The sequence below is a fragment of the Lucilia cuprina genome, chromosome X, assembly GCF_022045245.1.
Source record: "Lucilia cuprina isolate Lc7/37 chromosome X, ASM2204524v1, whole genome shotgun sequence".
Lineage (NCBI taxonomy): Eukaryota > Metazoa > Arthropoda > Insecta > Diptera > Calliphoridae > Lucilia > Lucilia cuprina.
In genome coordinates, this window is record NC_060949.1 from 15,938,046 (window position 1) to 15,958,650 (window position 20,605).

Genomic DNA, 20,605 nt, shown 5'->3' on the forward strand with positions numbered 1-20,605 from the left:
AAACAAATTAATTTATTCATTTAGCATACAAAATATGTTATTAAATTCAGTTTCTTTTTATATTATACCTAAATTCGAATACTTATGAGAGACACTGTACTTGTTATTCTGTGCATTGAAATGTACTTTCAATGCGTTCTTTAACTCACTGAATGTAGCGTTATTCAATTCGGCACCAATATTCACTCTGGCGCAATTTTCTTATTCCTCTTTTGGAATCTTAATTTTAAAGCCCATTCATGTCTGTAGATAGATTCTCCGTGACAGAAAATGAAGGTGGCTTTTGATTCGAGGAAAATTGTTGATGTAAACAATGCTTAACCGCCAACGGTTCAATTTGTTAGGATTCATGGTCATTGTCCAATTCGCACTTAGAATCCCACCACTTCGAAATACAAACATTTGTTTGCAACAAAAACAAACAAAAGTAATTTTTTATTCACACAAGAATTAACGTAAATGAAATGAACACAAGAAAACTGAATTAATGTAAAATAATGTTGACAATGTACAAAGTAAAATAATCGCTAATTCAATGTCAAATACACAACAAAGTCATTTTCTGCCATCAGTGGTGATTCCGTGTTTAACACCATGATTTAGCTATGTCCGTCTGTATGTCTGCCTAAAAAATGCTCACATTAAAATTAAGCAATGAGAGTCAGCCAAATTCACCAAAAATATTCAAAATCGGTTCACATCAGGAAAAGTTATGAATCAAAATTTAAAAAAATAAGCATTTTTACACATTTGATGTACTTTTTAAGTAATCTAATTGGAAGTGAAATTGTAGTATTATAGAATACAACCAATTCGTACTAAATAATAAATGCGTGTAGCATTTATCAATTAACTCCAAAATAAAATTGGTTTAATAAAAATAATTTCAGAACAAACAAGTTAGAGTGCTATATTCGGCTGAGCCAAATCTTAAATACCCTCCACGAGCTATTTTTATATACCTTTTTATTAATTAATCAAATGTTTGTAATATAAAGATTTATTAAACATTACAAAAGTCATATTCTTTTATATTTTTATTATTGTGCCCTAGGATATGCTCTATCGACATTTAATAATTTGCATGTTAAATTTCTGTACATAAAAGATGTCTTTCAGTAAAATGTTGTATCTATTTCGTAATTTAGTAATAAGTAATGTATGTTTAAGTGATTTTCGGAATAACCTTGATTTTTGGAAGCACATATATTATGAACCGATCGTGAAAAAAATTATGAAATAAATTTTTTTGTATACAAAACTAATATTTGTGACAAATTTTGCACCAATAACTTTATTTTCCAGTAAAATATTTTCAAATTTAAGTAAATATTTTGCTGGGTTAGTACCAAGTAATTTGCGTTTAAGAGATTTTCGTTACAGCATCTAGTATGAAAGCTATAACAAATTATGGTCCGATTATAAAAAAAATTCCACAGTGGATAAATTCGGTATCTATTTTATTATTTGGTAATAAATGTTGTGCATTTAAGTGATTTTTGGGAGGAGACCTTGTATGGGAGCTATGATCAATTATGGACCGATCGGAAAAAATTTCACAGTAACATTTCTGTTTAATTAATTTAATATATTTTGATTTTTTTATCTTTTGACATTGTTATGTGTATTTGTTTTGATTGTTTTTATTGGGAACGTAAACTTATGACTTGCTGCAAATATCTGTTTACAATCACTATTACTACACTTTAGTAGGTACAATCAAAGTAAATTTATAAAGTAGCATCACTTGAACAGCAATTTGTTAAAATTTGTGAAAAGTTGAAAGAATTAATTAAAAGTGGTTTTACAGTAGTTTAAAAGTGTTATAAATTGTTTAATATATAATAATATAATTAAATCCTTAATATTTTCAACTTAAAAGTAATATTTTATATTTATGTTTTGTTCACTTTGTTGTTAAAGGAAATTTTTATTTTGACACATTCTTGGATTATTTCAAAAACAAAATACATGTGTTTGTTGTAGATGTTGTTGTACAACAAGAGATGTCGCTACTTTATTAATTTACTTTGGGTACAATCTACAACTCGAGGCCTAACTATAATATGCTTACATAAATTGAAGTCAGCTTAAGCAACTGTGCGAACACATATAAAACGTATGTGACAAACTATAATGTACTTAAGAGAATTTCGTTAAGTTTCGTCAAATTTTATTTGCTTAAGGCCCAACTATAATATGAATGTTAATGAAAAAATCGAACGAAAAGTCTCTCAAGTGCTTAAGAAAAACCTAGAAAACTATTATGTGGCTATAATATACTTACGTGCATTCAAAACACTTTAGCTCATACATCGGCAGAGCGTAAAATTTTCTTCCCACACCACAGTGGGGCAGAATGGAAATTTTTTGGAAATAAATCTGGCATTTCTAAACGGCTGATCCGATCGGGATAAAATTTGGCGTGAGCGTAGCCAAGGAGTATTCGAGTTTAAGTTTTGAAGATGAACCCCACAGATGCCCCAGGGACGGAGCTGTGGCGGCTCAAAGTAGGGTACCTACGACATGTAAAATTTTTAAACTCGTGCCATTTTATTGTTTTTCACCCAGATACAAAGATTTTTATATTTTCTGAAAGCGCTCGACGAGATCTTGAATATAATATCCGAGTTATAGGCATTTAAAAATTTAGTGATACAAAATTTACCATACCTTTTGAATACCGGGCGTAATTTTGAACCAAATGGAATCAAATTTTTTCTTGTTAGTTAGACAACAAAATTTCCAATAATATACAAACAATTTCAGATCAGTATTATTTACAGATCCAAAAATATACGTTTTTTAATTTAAAAATTCAAAAAATTTTAGATTTTTGCCGTTTTTTTTGCCCAAAATGTGTCTTAACTCTTTTATTAATAAAATAAAATTTTCTTTAAGAACATATAACAATTTTATAGTTTTCTAAAAGGTATCTTTACGCAGAACGCTTTGGCGTAAAAAACTTGTCCTATCTTTTGAAAATGTTGCCACTGCGTCCTTCCGAATATGACCTATTTTTTATTAAAACTTCAACTTTGGGCGACATGTTCTAAAATCCCAAAGCTGGGATCAGAAAACTGAAAGCAGTTTTGGTAACCTCAATATGTTTTCTATTTACTCCAAAAGTATTTTCCAAGCCTTGAAAGAAATGTGGACCCTATGGGTAAAAATGTAAAAATCCCATTTTTGGGATTTTCATTCCTATTTTTGGGAATTGCGGGATGCCCTTTGACCTTTTCATTTTTTTTTGCATTTTCTTATTTGAAATGACAAATTTAAGAAGCGTTGAAGATTTCATTGAGTTTTGTTCATAAATAAAGATTTTGTCATATATTACATATTTGTTAAATTTCTAAAACTATGATTTATATCAAAATTTTAATAGGGTCGCAGATAGCTACAACAATTTAGTCCATATTTATCCCTTAATATCTTTTTTAGTTAGATATGGAATTCTCGACCCTTTAAAAAAAAATTTCAAGCCAAAATCTCAATTACATTCAAAAATATGTTCATTTAAACTTGTATCCTTTAATTTCATATTTTTCATATTTTAGTATTAAATGTGACAGATCATGTTTTAATCTTATATTCACCTATTTTCTATTTGTTTGCTTATCCTTATAATTGAAAGGTCTTATCCTTATAATTGAAAGGTCCTATTATGCTTAAATTTTCAGAAATTTATAACTAAATGCCTATAACTCGGATATTATAAGAGATAAGTAGTAAGTCCAAGCATGTTTTTTCAAGATCTCGTCGAGCGCTTTCAGAAAATATAAATATTTATGTATTTGGGTGAAAAACAAAAAAAGTGGCACAAATTTAAAAGTTTTACATATCCTAGGTACCCTACCTTGAGCCGCCACAGTTCCGTCCCTGGGGCGTGAGCTTAGCCAAGGAGTATTCGAATTTAAGTTTTGAAGATGAACCCCGCAGATGCCCCAGGGACGGAGCTGTCGCGGCTCAAAGTAGGGTACCTACGATATGTAAAACTTTTAAATTCGTGCATTTTTTTGTTTTTCACCCAAATACATACAGTTTTGGAAACCTCAATATGTTTTCTATTTACTTCAAAAGTATTTTCCCAGCCCTGAAAGAATTGTGGACCCTATGGGCAAAAAATGTAAAAAATCCCATTTTTTGGATTTTCATTCCTATTTTTGGGAATTGCGGGAAGCCCTTTGACCATTTCAATTTTTTTTTGCATTTTCATATTTGAAACGACAAATTTAACAAGCGTTGAAGATTTCATTGAGTTTTGTTCATAAATAAAGATTTTGTCATATATTACATATTTGTTAAATTTCTAAAACTATGATTTATATCAAAATTTTAATAGGGTCGCAGATAGCTACAACAATTTAGTCCATATTTATCGCTTAATATCTTTTTTTAGTTAGATATGGAAATTCTCAACCCTTTACAAAAAATTTCAAGCCAATATCTCAATTACATTCAAAAATATGTTCATTTAAACCTGTGTCCTTTAATTTCATCTTTTTCATATTTTAGTATTAAATATGACAGAACATGTTTAAACCTTATATTTACCTATTATCTATTTGTTTGCTTATTCTTATAATTGAAAGGTCCTATTATGCTTAAATTTTCAGAAATTTATAACTATTTTTTACCTAAATTTTTTCGACAGATCATTTCGTTCTGTTTCGTTTATGATCATACAGGTAATGATAATTTCGATTCATTCACTAATAAGAAATATCAATGACTGAATTACAGGTTATAGTAATATAGTCCTAAATCTTAATAGGTAGACAGTTCGTAATTTTTTACTTTGGAATACCTGTATCGGAAATGACAAGAATTGGTATATAAGCATCATTAACAGCATCAAGAATTGTGTCAGACTTTTCAGAAGACCATCTAAGGAAAATTCATAACTGTGATGTTGTCTTAATGTGTAAGTGGGGATGTGACGGTTTATCAGCACTTCCAGAATACAAACAAGCTTGTGGAAGTCGGACATTAGCAGACTACAAAAGTGTATTTATGTCATCATTAGTGCCATTACGAATTCGTTCATATTCCCTTAATCCATCATCGTCAAGCATCGGAAATTCATTTGAAGATATATGTATCAATACAACTCCGGGTTCAAACAATTTTTGTAGACCCATTGGATTTGAATATATAAAGGAGTCAAAGAAAATAACAAAAGATTTAGTGGAATATTTAAAATATGAAATAAATGCACTGGAGCCCATTTGCATAAAAATAAAGGAATTCTCTGTTAACGTATCATATCAGCTAAGCTTAAAACAATGATTGATGGAAAGGTCAGCAATGCCATAACAGAAACTTCTTCCTTCTGGAGATGCTCAATATGTAATGAGAAAAAAAGTCGCAATTCTCAAATATAAACAAAAGCAGAAGTATTAATGAAGAAGTCCTGTCTTTCGGAATTTCACCACTTCATGCCAGAATACGATTTTTGGATTACTTTTTACACATAGCATACGACCTCAAATATAGAAGACAAACCACTTGCAAGTTGCGGTAGTACAAAGTATTGTGTCATGGTCAAATAATAATTGAATCGAATATTCTTCCACTTGGAGAGTTAACAGAAGAAGCCCAGGAAGCGAGGAATCGAGATTTTAAGCATGTTCAACTTTTCAGCTCAAGAAAATGCTCCAGGAAATCATAGAATGAAGATATTTTTAATAGTTTACTTCTATCTTCTGATCCTGTTCTTTCAACTATGCGAAAAAGATGGATTTGTTATGAAGCTCTATCATCTCAAAACGAGGAAGATATAAAGGACTTATATTACCTTCTGGATATGTATACCGATATGACAGATTATTTTATAGAAAATAAGTAGTGTTAGGAATTAACTATATAAGTAGGTTGTAAGAATTAATTGTATTATGATTAAGATAAACAGTTCAAATAAAAAAGGTATTATACTAACTGATGATATTGTATTAAATTGTGTTTTATATTTCGGTGGGCGGGAAAGGTGGTTTGTGTGGGGTGTTTTAGGTGTTGTTGTGCGTGGCTCATAATAAAATTATATTTTTTTTATTGTATATACAATGTTATAGTATATAACATATAAAATAATTAACTAAATAATTTTTAAAAATTGTCCAAATATTTTATTCAACACCAAATGTATGTTCTGTCATACTTAATACTAAAATATGAAAAAGATGAAATTAAAGGACACAGGTTTAAATGAACATATTTTTGAATGTAATTTAGATATTGGCTTGAAATTTTTGTAGAGGGTCGTGAATATCCATATCTAACTAAAAAAGATATTAAGGGATAAATATGGACTAAATTGTTGTAGCTATCAGCGACCCTATTAAAATTTTGATATAAATCATAGTTTTAGAAATTTAACAAATATGTAATATATGACAAAATCTTTATTTATGAACAAAACTCAATGAAATCTTCAACGCTTGTTAAATTTGTCATTTCAAATAGAAAATGCAAAAAAAAAAAATTGAAGCGGTCAAAGGGCATCCCGCAATTTCCAAAAATAGGATTTTTTACATTTTTGCCCATAGGGTCCACATTTCTTTCAGGGCTGGGAAAATACTTTTGAAGTAAATAGAAAACATATTGAGGTTTCCAAAACTGCTTTCAGTTTTCTGATCCCAGCTTTGGGATTTTAGAACATGTCGCCCAAAGTTGAAGTTTTGATAAAAAATAGGTCATATTCGGAAGGACGCAGTGGCAACATTTTCAAAAAAATAGGACAAGTTTTTTTACGCCAAAGCGTTCTGCGTAAAGATACCTTTTAGAAAACTATAAAATTGTTATATGTTCTTAAAGAAAATTTTATTTTATTAATAAAAATGTTAAGACACATTTTGGGCAAAAAACGGCAAAAATCTAAATTTTTTTGAATTTTTAAATTAAAAAACGTATATTTTTGGATCTGTAAATGATAATTTTTAACAACAAAAATTTCTCTATGTGTAACTCCATCAAAAACTTCCAAGCTCTCATTCTCTTAGTGTGGAAGTTATGTACGTGTGTTGGAAAATAAACCAGAGAGCTCAATTGAGAGCTCGCTGCGCTTGTATGCTTTAGCTACATTTGCACATTTACTTATGTGCCACACGTAATAAAAAAAGTACATATTTCGGAATATTTTATTGAAAAAAAGTACATTTGTTAAATTCAAAATCAATTTGTATATTGTACCTACTTAAGTGTAATAACAGTGATTGTAAACAGATCTTTGCAGCAAGTCATATGTTTATGTTCTCAATGAAAAAAAAAACAATCAAAACAAATACACATAACAATGTCAAAAGATAAAAAATCAAAAAATATTAAATTAATTAAACATGCGAAATAAACCAGATTAATTTCTTTGAATTTTCAATTCTTTTATTTTCTTTCTTCCACATTTTAAACTAATAAATAAACTGTTTTTTTGCACTCATATTGCCAGGTTATCACACGTTTGTCCAGAGAAAACCCCACCAACCGACCTATACCTTCATATTGGAAGTTGGAGCATCCGGACTTGATTTCATCAAAAGTATTAATGGTCTCCACCAGAAAAAAGTTCCAGAGTTTTAATGGTCTCCACCAGTTTATATTCGAGTTTAAATCGTCTCACCAGGTTATATCGTGAGTATTCTATGGTCTCCACCAATAAAAAACATAACCTCACTCTGAGGTAAAACGAAAGCACGCGTTTAATGAAGACAACGCATAACTTAGAACAGTTATACGAAGTAGTGCATTAAATTAGTGCGGGGTGAGAAGTAATTCTGTCGAAAGCCCAGCAACAAGCACAAGCCTGACCGTCCTTAAGAAATAAAAACGATGACGCGAGAGTTTTTCCCCAACTCAGACCTGAATTACAACTGATAAACTGTTTTTAATAAAATTTTAGTTTTTTTTGTTTTTGTAAAATCCAAGGCGAATTCATATAAGGTGGTGTTATTCAATCAGCTGATAATTTTTTTCTTAATTCGCCTGATTTCCTAGCTTTCAGTTTGTTATTGTATACATTTTTATACCCTTCACCTTCGTGAGAAGGGTATATATAAGTTTGTCATTCCGTTTGTAATTTCTATAATATAATTTTCCGACCCTATAAAGTATATATATTCTGGATCCTTATAGATAGCGGAGTCGGAGTCCGTCTGTCTGTTGAAATCAGTTTTTAGAGGACCCCAGATATCGGCGAGATCCGAATCTTCAATAATTCTATTAGACATGCTTTCGAGAAGATCGCTATTTAAAATCAGCAAAATCGGTCGGTAATTAACGGAGATATGAGCAAAAATCCGAGACAACCTCTGAAAATTTCATCAAAAAATGTCATATTTTTTCATGCAAAGCAACAACAACACTGTATATTAGAAATAGATGTACACGTGTGTGTAGATGTATATGGTTTTATTCAGCTGTGTATTTTTTTGTATGTTTGGATGCTGTTGGCGTCATTGCGTTGTTATTTTTGTTTTTCTGTGTTTTTCGTTATGTATGTTTAGATGTCTGTTGGTTTAGATGCCTTGTGTATTTTGTGTTTTATTTCGTTTAGCGTTGTTGTTGTTCTTTTTGTTTAGCATTTGATGTAATAATAATGTAATCGGGAAAAAATTTAAAATTTATAAAAGATGTTTAAAATACACTATGGTGAAGGGTATATAAGATTCGGCACAGCCGAATATAGCACTCTTACTTGTTATATTTAAAAATGTCCGTTAAACAGAGAAAAACTTCGTTAATATTTTGAATTATTTATGTAAAAAATCAGAAAATACTAAGCATATCGTAAACAAATATCATTTTATTTAAATAATGGCATAATTGGTATGTATACAAATTTGTTATTTAAGAAAAATATTTCTCTATTAAATGTTAACATATTACACAATATTGCTTTATATTTTATATTAAAATTGTGTAGATAACGTGATTAACTAAACAAAATCTCTTTCAGAACACTTAATATTAAGAAACGCATATGAAGTATTTTCCCGGCTGGCGGCAGTTGACTTCTAGGTTATGGCTTAATTTTGAAATCTATTAAATGTTAACAAATTAAACAATATTGTTTTATATATACACTATGTAGATAAAGAAATTAACTAAAAAAGTCTGCTCCGGAACGCTTTATATAACAAAACCCATATGAGGTATTTACCCGTCCGGCGACTGCTACATTATGGCCAAATATTAAAAATTACTCCGCCGGAAAAGAATTATCCATTCGCAGCAAATATTTATTCACTCGTAATATAATATTTTCATGAATATGTACTTTTTATGTTTATTTTTCACAAAAAATTAAGTTTTACTTAACTTCAGACACTTACTTTAATTTTGCAAATTAAGAATTAATAGAATTTTTTGTTTGAAACAAACATTATTCAATTCATTATATATTTTCCTCATAAATTTTAATATCTTTATTTTTTAAAATAATATAAACATTTTACAAAAAATGTTCATCAAATGAATTCGCCGTACTTATGGTTTTTGACATTTACGAAAACCAAAAGCAAAAACAAAATACATGGGAAATGTTGTTGTTGCAGAACTGCCACCACCGAATAGATTATAAGGTGAAGTCATTTCAACAGCTGATCATTTTTTGCTGCGTGTTTGTTTATATCCCGAAACTGTCAGAAATTGTTTGTTTGTTTACATCAAATTTTGACATTTATAAACTAAAATTGAAGACATTTGTGAAAAGTAAAAGAAGTGTATATTTTTTGAAAAATAAATCAATTTTAATAAAAAAGTGTCTTATGGATCACCGTTACCAAAAATACAATAAATAAAGTGCTAATATTTTCATTAAAAACTATTTTTTTAATATGATGGTGGAGATATGGAAGAGTAAATGTTAATTGTGCTTCTAAATAAATTGTTAAAATATTGCGATATTTCCATGCTGCCTAACTGAAATATTATTAATCGATATATTAAAAGTTCAATTCCTATTCGTAACGACCATCACAAAAAGTGTAGAAACTGTCACAAATTAAAAATGCGTTGTGTTCTTTGCAAAAAAATGGTAGTTGGAGGGGATACTTTCTTTAAACTTCCAAAGGAAGAATGTAAGAGAAAGAAGTGGATGGACATTTGCAAAATTAATCTTGCAGCAAGTGCCCGAATATATGAGGATCATTTTTCTCCATCCTATTTTCAACAGATTTTCCGTATAACACGTTCTGATTTTGATTGATTTTTTGGTACTGGGAATGAATAATTATTTTTCTCTTATTCACAAACAAAATTTTGTTTGTAAATAAGGAGGAAAATTAAATTTCGCTTAACGATTCATTGACAGTAGCTTTTGATATAGAATTGTTTTAATACAATAGTTGGTGGTAGTTATTGGAAAAATATTTTGAATTATTTTAAAAGTATTTTCAGCATATGTAAATGTCTTAAGTAATATCAGCAGATACAAATTAAATCTTTTAACGATAAACTTCTTTATATACAAAGTTTGTGGCTTCTCAGTCAGATGAAAGAAAATATAAATATTTGGGGGAACTTCCCAGCAAAAAATATCAGAAAACTTAAGCGATAAAATTGATTCCAAATTGCAATAAAGTAAGGCAGTGGTTTTTTTAATTTTTGAACTATATTTGTTATATCTTTTTAGTATGCTTACTTAGAATGCATACTTTATTAATTATTTATTATGTCGTTGTTGCAGAAAATTTCAGAAAATTAATTTTTTGAACTTATATCTAAATCTGGATAATTTTTAATATTTTATCATAATATTCATCTGTTTGTCTATGGTAACCTTGTGTATACGACACAGCTCGCCATTTTCGAGATAATTTACCAAAATCATCCTCAAATGGCCTATTGGATATACTTAAAATCAGTGCATTATTACTCATATCCCCATATAACTGGGCGTTTCATCACACCCTCCTATATAACATTTTAAATATATATCTTAACCATGCCCTATATACTTTCTAACGTTTTTCCTTTCTGTTTAAAAAGAAATTGTTGCTAACATGCGATCATTGACAAATATAAACAAGTAACTGTTTATATTTTTTTGGTTGTTTTATTTTTTAGAATATTCTTATGATGTAAGATATTGTGAGAGCATGACTTGGTATAATCCAAGAAGAAATGAATCTTAATAAAAATAATCTGCCTTATATTAAATTTTTTTGATTTATTTTTAAAAAACTTCGCGTTTTTCTACAACTTTTACTTATTTTTTCATAATTTAAAACAGGGTAGGTAAAAATATCGCTCGCGATCGCTATTTTATTTATATCGCTCGTTTTAGAATTCAAAATCGCGAGTTTTATTTTTGAACACGCGAGCACCATTTTAATTAGAGTTTTATGTGTTTTGTATTCGCTTCGTAACGATATTTACATGTTTTTATTTTTTCAACTCGCTTACGAGCGAGTGGAAAACGAGTTAAATTCGAGTTAAATTCGAGCCGAAAATCAGCAAAATGTGTGTGCAAGAAACAGGTTCTGTTGTGGTAGTAAAAAAGAACCAATAATATGGGAAATAATTACGTATGTGTGATGTAGGTTTTATGACGGTCTGACAAAGCAGAAGTGGGAAAGTATAAGAAATATATTGTCTACCTTTTTATTTATGTACATATGTATATTGATGGACATGCAAGTGATCTTTAAAAAAATTTTTTTTATTATTATATTCTCTAAATGCGAAAGAACATTTTCTTTCTTACAAATATATTGAAAACAACAAATAAATTTAAAATTTTGTTTTTGTTTTCAATATATTTATAAGAAAGAAAATGTTGTTTCGATATTGTGAAACAGACAGTTAGATTATTGAATGTGAATCAAATTGTTTGGAAAATTTTATTATGAAGATAATAAAACACGTGTTGAATGATGTATGTATGTATGTACGAAGTGTCTACTACTTTGCAGCAAATAATGTACGTACATACAGTGTCTCACATAAGTATACGAATTTGGTTGTACTTTGAAAAGAAACTTAATTTAATAATATTTTTGTGTGTGAAATGAATAATTAAATTTGTTATAGGTATTGTCTAGAAATTCCTAAGGTATAATATCACACTCTTTAAAATTTGAACAAATTACATTTACCTCAATTGACAACTTTTTTTAAAAAAAGTCCATAAAATTGCCTCACAAAAGTATTCGAGTTTTTCCTGTATTTCATATATCACCATATTTTACGAAACACAAAAATTATAAACGAGTGGTTTTTTGCTTAAAATTGTGTTAGGGGGTTACTATCGACCAAAATTGTATATTTTTTTCAATTTGTTCCACAATTTTGGAGCATTTGTACCATCTTTTCATGTAATATCATTAAAATGGCGATTTTTGACCATATTTGCAATTTTTTCCTTTCAAAAATAAAACCAAACTTTAATATGAGGATTTAATACACAACTTGAGGTATATAAAAATAATAATTTTTGTTATAAGGATATATACTTAAAAGTTCCAAGAAATATTTTTGGTGTCGTTCTTCAGTTTCTAATTGAATTGTATGGATCTTAAGTCCCTTTTCGTACCACTAGGGTCGATATTTTTCGACAATGTTAGCTAGTATGCATTCATGTACATATTAGTACTAATATATTTTAAATTTTGTTTTGGAGTTGTACACTGATATATAAAAGAATATATACAAGAAAACTTTCCCCGAAAATTTTTGACCCTTTTGTTATGAAAATGGACTTAAGTAATATGATAATGATATCAATAATATATATTGGATATTTTAAATACAGTACATACAATTTTTAGATACTCCAAGGGGTCTATTAAATCCCAATATCAAATTTTGGTTTTATTTCTAGAAAAAATACTACAAATTTTGCCAAAAATCGCCATTTTAATTTTATATTACATAAAATTATATATAACATAAAATCGCCAAATGGGTCAAAAATAAATCATTTCGGTTCATAGTAACCCCTTAAAACAATTTAAAGCATAAAAACCATTTGATTCTAAAATTTGTGTTTCGTATAATAAGATCAAATAAGAAATACGTATACTTTTGAGTGGCAATTTTATGGACTTTTTAAAAAAAAGCTAATTTAATTTAAGTACTTAAATGTAAATTTTTCAAGTTTTAAAAAGCGTGATATCAAACCTAAAGACTGTCTAGACAATATAACAAACTAATTTATTTATTTGCACACAAAATATATTATTAAATTTGGCTTCTTTTTTTATGGTTTACCTAAATTCGAATACTTATGAGAGACACTGTATGTATTCGCGTACAAAATTATACCCTTCACCTTCGTGAGAAGGGTATATATAAGTTTGTCAGTCCGTTTGTAATTTCTATAATATAATTTTCCGACCCTATAAAGTATATATATTCTTGATCCTTATAGATATCGAAGTCGATTAAGCCATGTCCGAAAAGAAGGAAAGTATAAGAAATATATTGTCTACCTTTTTATTTAAATGTGTATGTTTTTTATCTGTAATTATGTATGTACATATGTATATTGATGGACATGCAAGTGATATTTTAACATTTTTTTATTTATTATTTATTCTCTAAATACGAAAGAACATTTTCTTTTTTACAAATATATTGAAAACAACAAATAAATTTAAAATTTTGTTTTTGTTTTCAATATATTTATAAGAAAGAAAATGTTGTTTCAGTATTGTGAAATAGGCAGTTAGATTATTGATTGTGAATCAAATGGTTTGGAAAATTTTATTATGAAGGTAATAAAACACTTGTTGAATGATGTATGTATGTATGTATGTATGTACGAAGTGCCTACTACTTTGCAGCAAATAATGTACGTACATATGTAATCGCGTACATAATTTTAATGGGAAACTTATTTGGTTATGTCATACATATTTATATATAAATTGATTATGACTTAAAAATTTTAATTTATTCCATTTACAAAATTATAAAACTCGCGATTAACTCGTTTTGACTCGAATCGCGAGCGAGGTCTATTTTACGCTCTTTAAATATTCAACTCTTATCGCGAGTTTAAAAATTAAACTCGGAAATGTATGTATGTATGTATGAATGTATGTATGTATGTATGTATGTATGTATGTATGTATGTATGTATGTATGTATGTATGTATGTATGTATGTATGTATGTATGTACGAAGTGTCTACTACTTTGCAGCAAATAATGTACGTACATATGTATTCGCGTACATAATTTTAACGGGAAACTTATTTGGTTATGTCATACATATTTATATATAAATTGATTATGCCTTAAAAATTTTAATTTAAAATCAGAACGTTATGATTAAACGTTATGATCATAACGTTGAAAATTTAAAGAGCGTAAAATAGAACTCGCTCGCGATTAACTCGTTTTGACTCGAATCGCGAGCGAGTACTATTTTACGCTCTTTAAATTTTCAACTCTTATCGCGAGTTTAAAAATTAAACTCGCGAGTCGAATAGATTTATTCGCCGGAAAATGAATTATTTAAATCGCTCGAATTAAACTCGCTCGCGATCGAATTGAATTCGATCGCTATCTGTACCCTGATATTTATATTATTTATGTATGCATGAATACATAGTATGTATTGAAGTCTATCCTTGCGCTGCGTCGATAATATATACAAATGCAGATTTGCTCTTATTCAAAACCATATTTTTTTCATTCAAATGTGTGAATAAAAAATTGAGTTAAATTTATATTAATCAGTTTAATCATATCGTTCTGATTTTATTCATTCATTTAAAAATGTTTTGATCTTATTCAAAACCATATTTTTTTCATTCAAATGTGTGAATAAAAAATTGAGTTTGAAATTACAATAATTCAAATTGTTTTTTCTTTGTTTTGTTTTTTTATATAAATTTGTCGAAAAATAGAACATCATCTTGGTGTATTGCAATCCGGGGAAAAGAGGTGTTACCAATACCTCTAGTCTGCCGGGACTATAACTGGTGATGTCACTTCACTCCTCGGCTAGTCCTTGATATGATTTGAAATGGGGTCTAACCAGAGAATCACATCATCTGGTACCAACTTGGTTGAGGTTCCTTCTTTGTCCAGATATGTTCAGAGTGAACTCTATTCATATCAGAATTACCACAGTGTGTCACTGTGAGTAAGAACAAAGTCTCGGCTTATTTGATGGATTTGTACTTCAGTCTACCGGTTACGACTTTAGGAGCTGTTGCCGACTCAACAGAGGCTATTCCATTGGCGTGGTTGTAAACGGAAGTGATGTGAAATGGGCCAACACGGCAGGCACTTTGACATTAAATGTCTCACTGAGTAATTGATTGCGATTAAAAATAATCTAAAAATAATGCATTGACTTAAACATGATCAATTTAGGTAATCCCACAACTACTCCCTTGTAAACATTATGGGAGTACATAGTCATATGTAATGTCATGTTAATTTTTTTTTTTTGGAAAAAACATGGTCCATAGCCTGCATTACATAGGACCATGTTGTTGATCATATACATAATTTTAACAACGGAGTAGTTTTTGGATTTCTCTGATGTAATGCATGGATGAATCCTAATCTTAAATGCAGTATGTTTTTGTAATATTCGTCAGATAACATATTTAAAAGTATTTTTTTTTTTCACTTTTATCACTTCAATCAACTTAAATTTTCCCTGCTTTCTGTTTACGTTTCAGTCAGCAGTTTTTGGCATTTTCGGTATAATTTAACAAAAAGCGTGTTGTTTTTGTATTGTTGTATTTGTTGTAAAAATGACTTCATCTTATTAGTTGCATCATGCTTAAATCGTTTGAATGTTTGTTTATATGTTGAAATAAACAATTGGCAACACCAAAATTTCTTACAACATTCGAAAAACATATGAAAAATTGTCGTATGAGTTGTATACAGCTTTTGCATAGAAAATACCAACAACATTGTTATGACTATTGTAGCAGCTGCTGACATACAACGCTACAACATCGATTGTAAATTGAACAATTATAGTTTGTCACATACGTCGCAAAGTTGCAAAAGCTGAGTTCAGTTTATGTAAGCATATTATAGTTAGGCCTTTAAGCAGAGAGCGATACTGACAGCACATTCAGTAAGAAATCAATTGTTTGATCATTGTGCACAAAGAAAATAAAGAAAAAAATTAAAAATCAAGAAAATAATTTTTTTCAATAAAATATTTTGAAATATGTACTTTTTTATTATATTAATGTGCAAATGGTGCTAAAGTGTTTTGAATGTACGTAAGTACATTATAGCCACATAATAGTTTCCTAAGATTTTCTTAAGCACTTGAGAGACTTTTCGTTCGATTTTGGCATTAACTTAAGCTTGCTTATTTATATTATAGTTGGGCCTTTGATTGTGAATTGAACAATTGTCAATCATCTTATACATAAATAAATTTAAAATAAAAAATTTAATTTACATAAAAACTTATACAAATTCCGTTAAAAAGCCATTGGAGAAGAATAAGGTATGTAGTAATGGTTCTAACAGTGATTAAAAGTAGAAATTACCTTGAAATTGTAGCTTTGGACATGGAAAGACCATGAAATGAATAAATATGGAAGCATTTTTCCAGAAATGCAAAGTGGTGCAGATATTGTGACACAAACTATAAATGGGCTAATGTAAATAAAATGACAAAGCTTTTAGAAAATTACAGTAAATGTCCAGCAATGAAAAAAAGAGAAATTTTAAAACAGAGGATGTACATTCAACTGAAAATTCCCCAATAGGAGATGAGGATGAAACTGTTACTTCTTTTGATTCGTTTGTTGATGTACCATTAACCTATTCAACACCTACAACTCAAACTGTTTTGGATTATTTTCTAATTGAGACTAATAACGGAATAGTGAATATTTGTATTGAAAGTGAACCAAATCTGTTCATATGAAGAAAAGTTAGGAATCAAAATTTAAAACAACTGGTCCCTAATTGGTCATAGAGCCAATAAAAGGTCCCCTCCCAAAAAATCACTTAAATGTAAATAACTCAGTATTAAATTAAGATATCCACAAAAGAATTGTACAAGTATTGCACTTATATACAGAAATAATATTGAAGAATACTTAACTCCCCATACCAACATTTTTAAGGATAGGGCCATATATTGCCCTACTCCCATTTGGGCCTTCTTAAAAAAAAAATCTCTTTTTTTGCCAAAAAAAAAGTAAAAATATTCCGAAATAAAGTTAAAAAAACAAACCAAATGCTTAATTTTTTTAAATAATCCCCATTTTTAACATACATACTGACTGGTGTAGGGTACCATATGGTCGGCTACGCCCGACTATACATTGATACTTGTTTTTATTTCGTTTAGCGTTGTTGTTGTTCATTTTGTTTTGCTTTTGGTGTAATAATAATGTAGTCGGGAAAAATTAATAAAACTAATATGTTTAAAATACACTATGGTGAAGGGTATATAAGATTCGGCACAGCAGAATATAGCACTCTTACTTGTTTTATTTTGAGGTTGCGCTAAAGATATCCTCAGTGATCCTCAGTTCGATGGAACATATTTTATGGATATTTTTATTCCCTCCATCACCATCAGTGGTGATAGAGGGTATAAATAAATTTGTCATTCCGTGTGTAACACATATATATTCTGGATCCTTATGAAATTCTGAGAAGATTTAGCTATGTCCGTCCGTTCGTCTGTATGTGTAAAACACGCTCACGTTAAAACGCAACAATTAAATTAACGAAATATAAATTCGAAATATAAATTCGAAAAAAGAAATATTTTTAACACATTCTGATGTAATTTTCTCGAAAACTATGCAAGATAATTTCATGAAAATCATACATTCATTTCTACACAAGACCTTGTTTCTTGCTAAAAATTGCCAGAATCGGTCTATAATTTCATATATCTCCCATACAAAAGTACATATTCCCGGAAAATGAGTTTTTTTTGTTAATAACTTCCGCCGGAATATTGATATCTTCATACAATTTTACAAATTAAAATCTTATGTCAATAGAATTCATTAAGAGAAAAAATTTTCTGGATCGGTCCATAATTGGACATATCTCCCATACAAGGTCCCCTCCCGAAAATAAATAATAATAAATAATTATAAATAATGTTATAACTAAATTATAATTAAAGTTATAACTAAATTAAGATATCCATATAAAATTTGAAACAAGTATTGCTCATATGCAAAGAAATATTACTGTGAACAATTTTTCAGATCAGTCCATAATTAGTAGAGTCCGACCGAACTCAAAATTTCGTTCGGTACTGAACTGGAACTTCGGTAAATTTTAAAGTTCGGCCGGACCCAAACTTTGTTCGGTTTTCAAAGTTCGGTAAACACGAACTTTTTTCTTAAATGAAATACGCATTTTTGATTAAAAAGTAATAAATTTATAACATTTAAAACCAAAATATGAACATCCGAAAGATTTTTTGAAAAGGGTCTTTAATTAGAAATTGGGTCAATTATCAACAATTTCCGAATCCCGGAGTGTGATAAATTTCTAATAAAAAACTATTTTTGTGAAATGCAATATTTCTTAATACCTTTATTTTTGGGTTTTAAACGATTAGTTGACAATGATATAATTCTCTATAAGAGCACGTAGAGAAAAAACATGGTTGTGGTTAAAATTATGATGTTTTTTGTCTGCGTGCTCTTAAAGAGAATTATGTCATCATCAACTAATAGTTAAAAAAAATCTTTCGGATGTTCATATTTTGGTTTTAAATGTTATACATTTATTACTTTTTAATCAAAAATGCGTATTTCACTTAAAAAAAAGTTAGTGTTCACCGAACTTTGAAAACCGAACAAAGTTCGGGTTCGGCCGAACTTTAAAATTTACCGAAGTTCGAGTTCGGTACCGAACGAAATTTTGAGTTCGGCCGGACTCTACTAATTATGGACTGATCCGAAAAATCGTTCACAGTAATATGTCTTTGCATATGAGCAATACTTATTTCAAATTTTATAGGGATATCTTAAATAAGTTATGACTTATGCGCGTTTAAGTGATTTTCGGATTTCCAGAAAATGTTTAATCCCATCACCTTCGTGAGAAGGGTATATATAAGTTTGTCATTCCGTTTGTAATTTCTATAATATAATTTTCCGACCCCATAAAGTATATATATTCTGGATCCTTATAGGTAGCGGAGTTGATTATGCTATGTCCGTCTGTCTGTCCGTCTGTGTGTTTGTTGAAATCAGTTTTTAGAGGCGAGATCCGAATCTTCAATAATTCTGTTAGGCATGCTTTCGAGAAGATCGCTATTTAAAATCAGCAAAATCGGTCGGTAAATAACGGAGATATGAGTAAAAATCCGAGACAACCTCTGTATATTAGAAAAAGATGTACACGTATATTTCGTTTTGTATGTTTGGATGCTGTTGGCGTCATTGAGTAGTGTATTTTGTTTTTGTTAATTATCTATATGGGGCATTTCATGTCAAGTGAACCAACTTTTGAAATCGATGTCATCCGATCGATGAAATTTGCACCATAGTTAGTTCTATTGGATAGTAATTCAGACACAATTTTTCAACAAGATCGCTCGTAAACTTTCTAAGTTAGAGGCGGTCAAAATTTGACATTTTGGCCATGCTGGTATTTTTTTATGTAGATCCACTAAGGAAGGATTTTTGGAAACGGGTAAAACAGCTTTTTTTTAAATTATCTTACACAATATTAGTGATACAAGAAAAATTTTAAATGCACCTGTATCTACTCTTAAAATTAGCAGACGGGTGTCTGGTACTTTTTTGAAATTTGTACTTTTAAGGGGTAAAAATATGCAACAAAGGGGATTTTGGTACCTTTTTTGGCCCTTTATAACTTTTGAAATAATTAACATAATACAATTTTTATAAATATTTCGGTAACATATCCCAAAATTATGAGACACCTGTTTCGTACTTTTTTAAAATTCAGTCCTTTTTGGGTGTAAAAGAGAGAAAACTGTATTTATTGTGCTTTTTTTAGCACATTAAGAAAACTTTTTCGGTTTATTGAATTATTCCTATTAAATTAAGGACTAGCTCTGTAATATTTATTGTAATAAAATTTTTACATTTCACTGGGGAAAAAGTACCAAAAAGGGAATAAGATTCTTTAAGAGAGAACTTTTTAGTACTTTTTATCTCATAAATGGTACTTTTTTAATTTCTAAAATATTCAACATTAATTTTAACATACATGGCCTTAACTGAATAATATTCTGTAAAAGGTACTTTTTCATTCCTTCAAATGCTACCTTTAAGATTTTTTAAAATGGTTAATCGAAAAACACGGCCCTTATTAAATGAGAATTAATTGAGAGAGATGTCTGTATTTTTTCGCTTTTCCGATGGTACCGATATTTTTGCGATGTTGAAAATTAAATTTAAAATGTAGGGGCCTTAGTGAATGAGAATCTACTGAAACGGAATTTTGGTACTTTTTCATTCATTAAAATTATATATTTTGAAATGTATTTAATATTAAATACAGAAACATACAATTTTTGATCAAATGATAATCTATTAAAGTTATTTTATAGTACTTTTTTTCAAATAGTACTTTAGAAATTGTCTATAATATGGAAGCTAAATGAATGAAACTAAAAATACAATCTTCTTACTGAATGCGAATTTAGTCACTTGATATTGAAC

The 20,605-nt window shown here is 29.1% G+C and overlaps 1 protein-coding gene across 1 annotated transcript in view; it reads right to left on the reverse strand.

The window, feature by feature from the left end:
* The window catches only part of LOC111689526, an 84,836-nt gene that overhangs the window by 60,329 nt on the left and 3,902 nt on the right, over nucleotides 1–20,605 (reverse strand). The window lies entirely within an intron of this gene.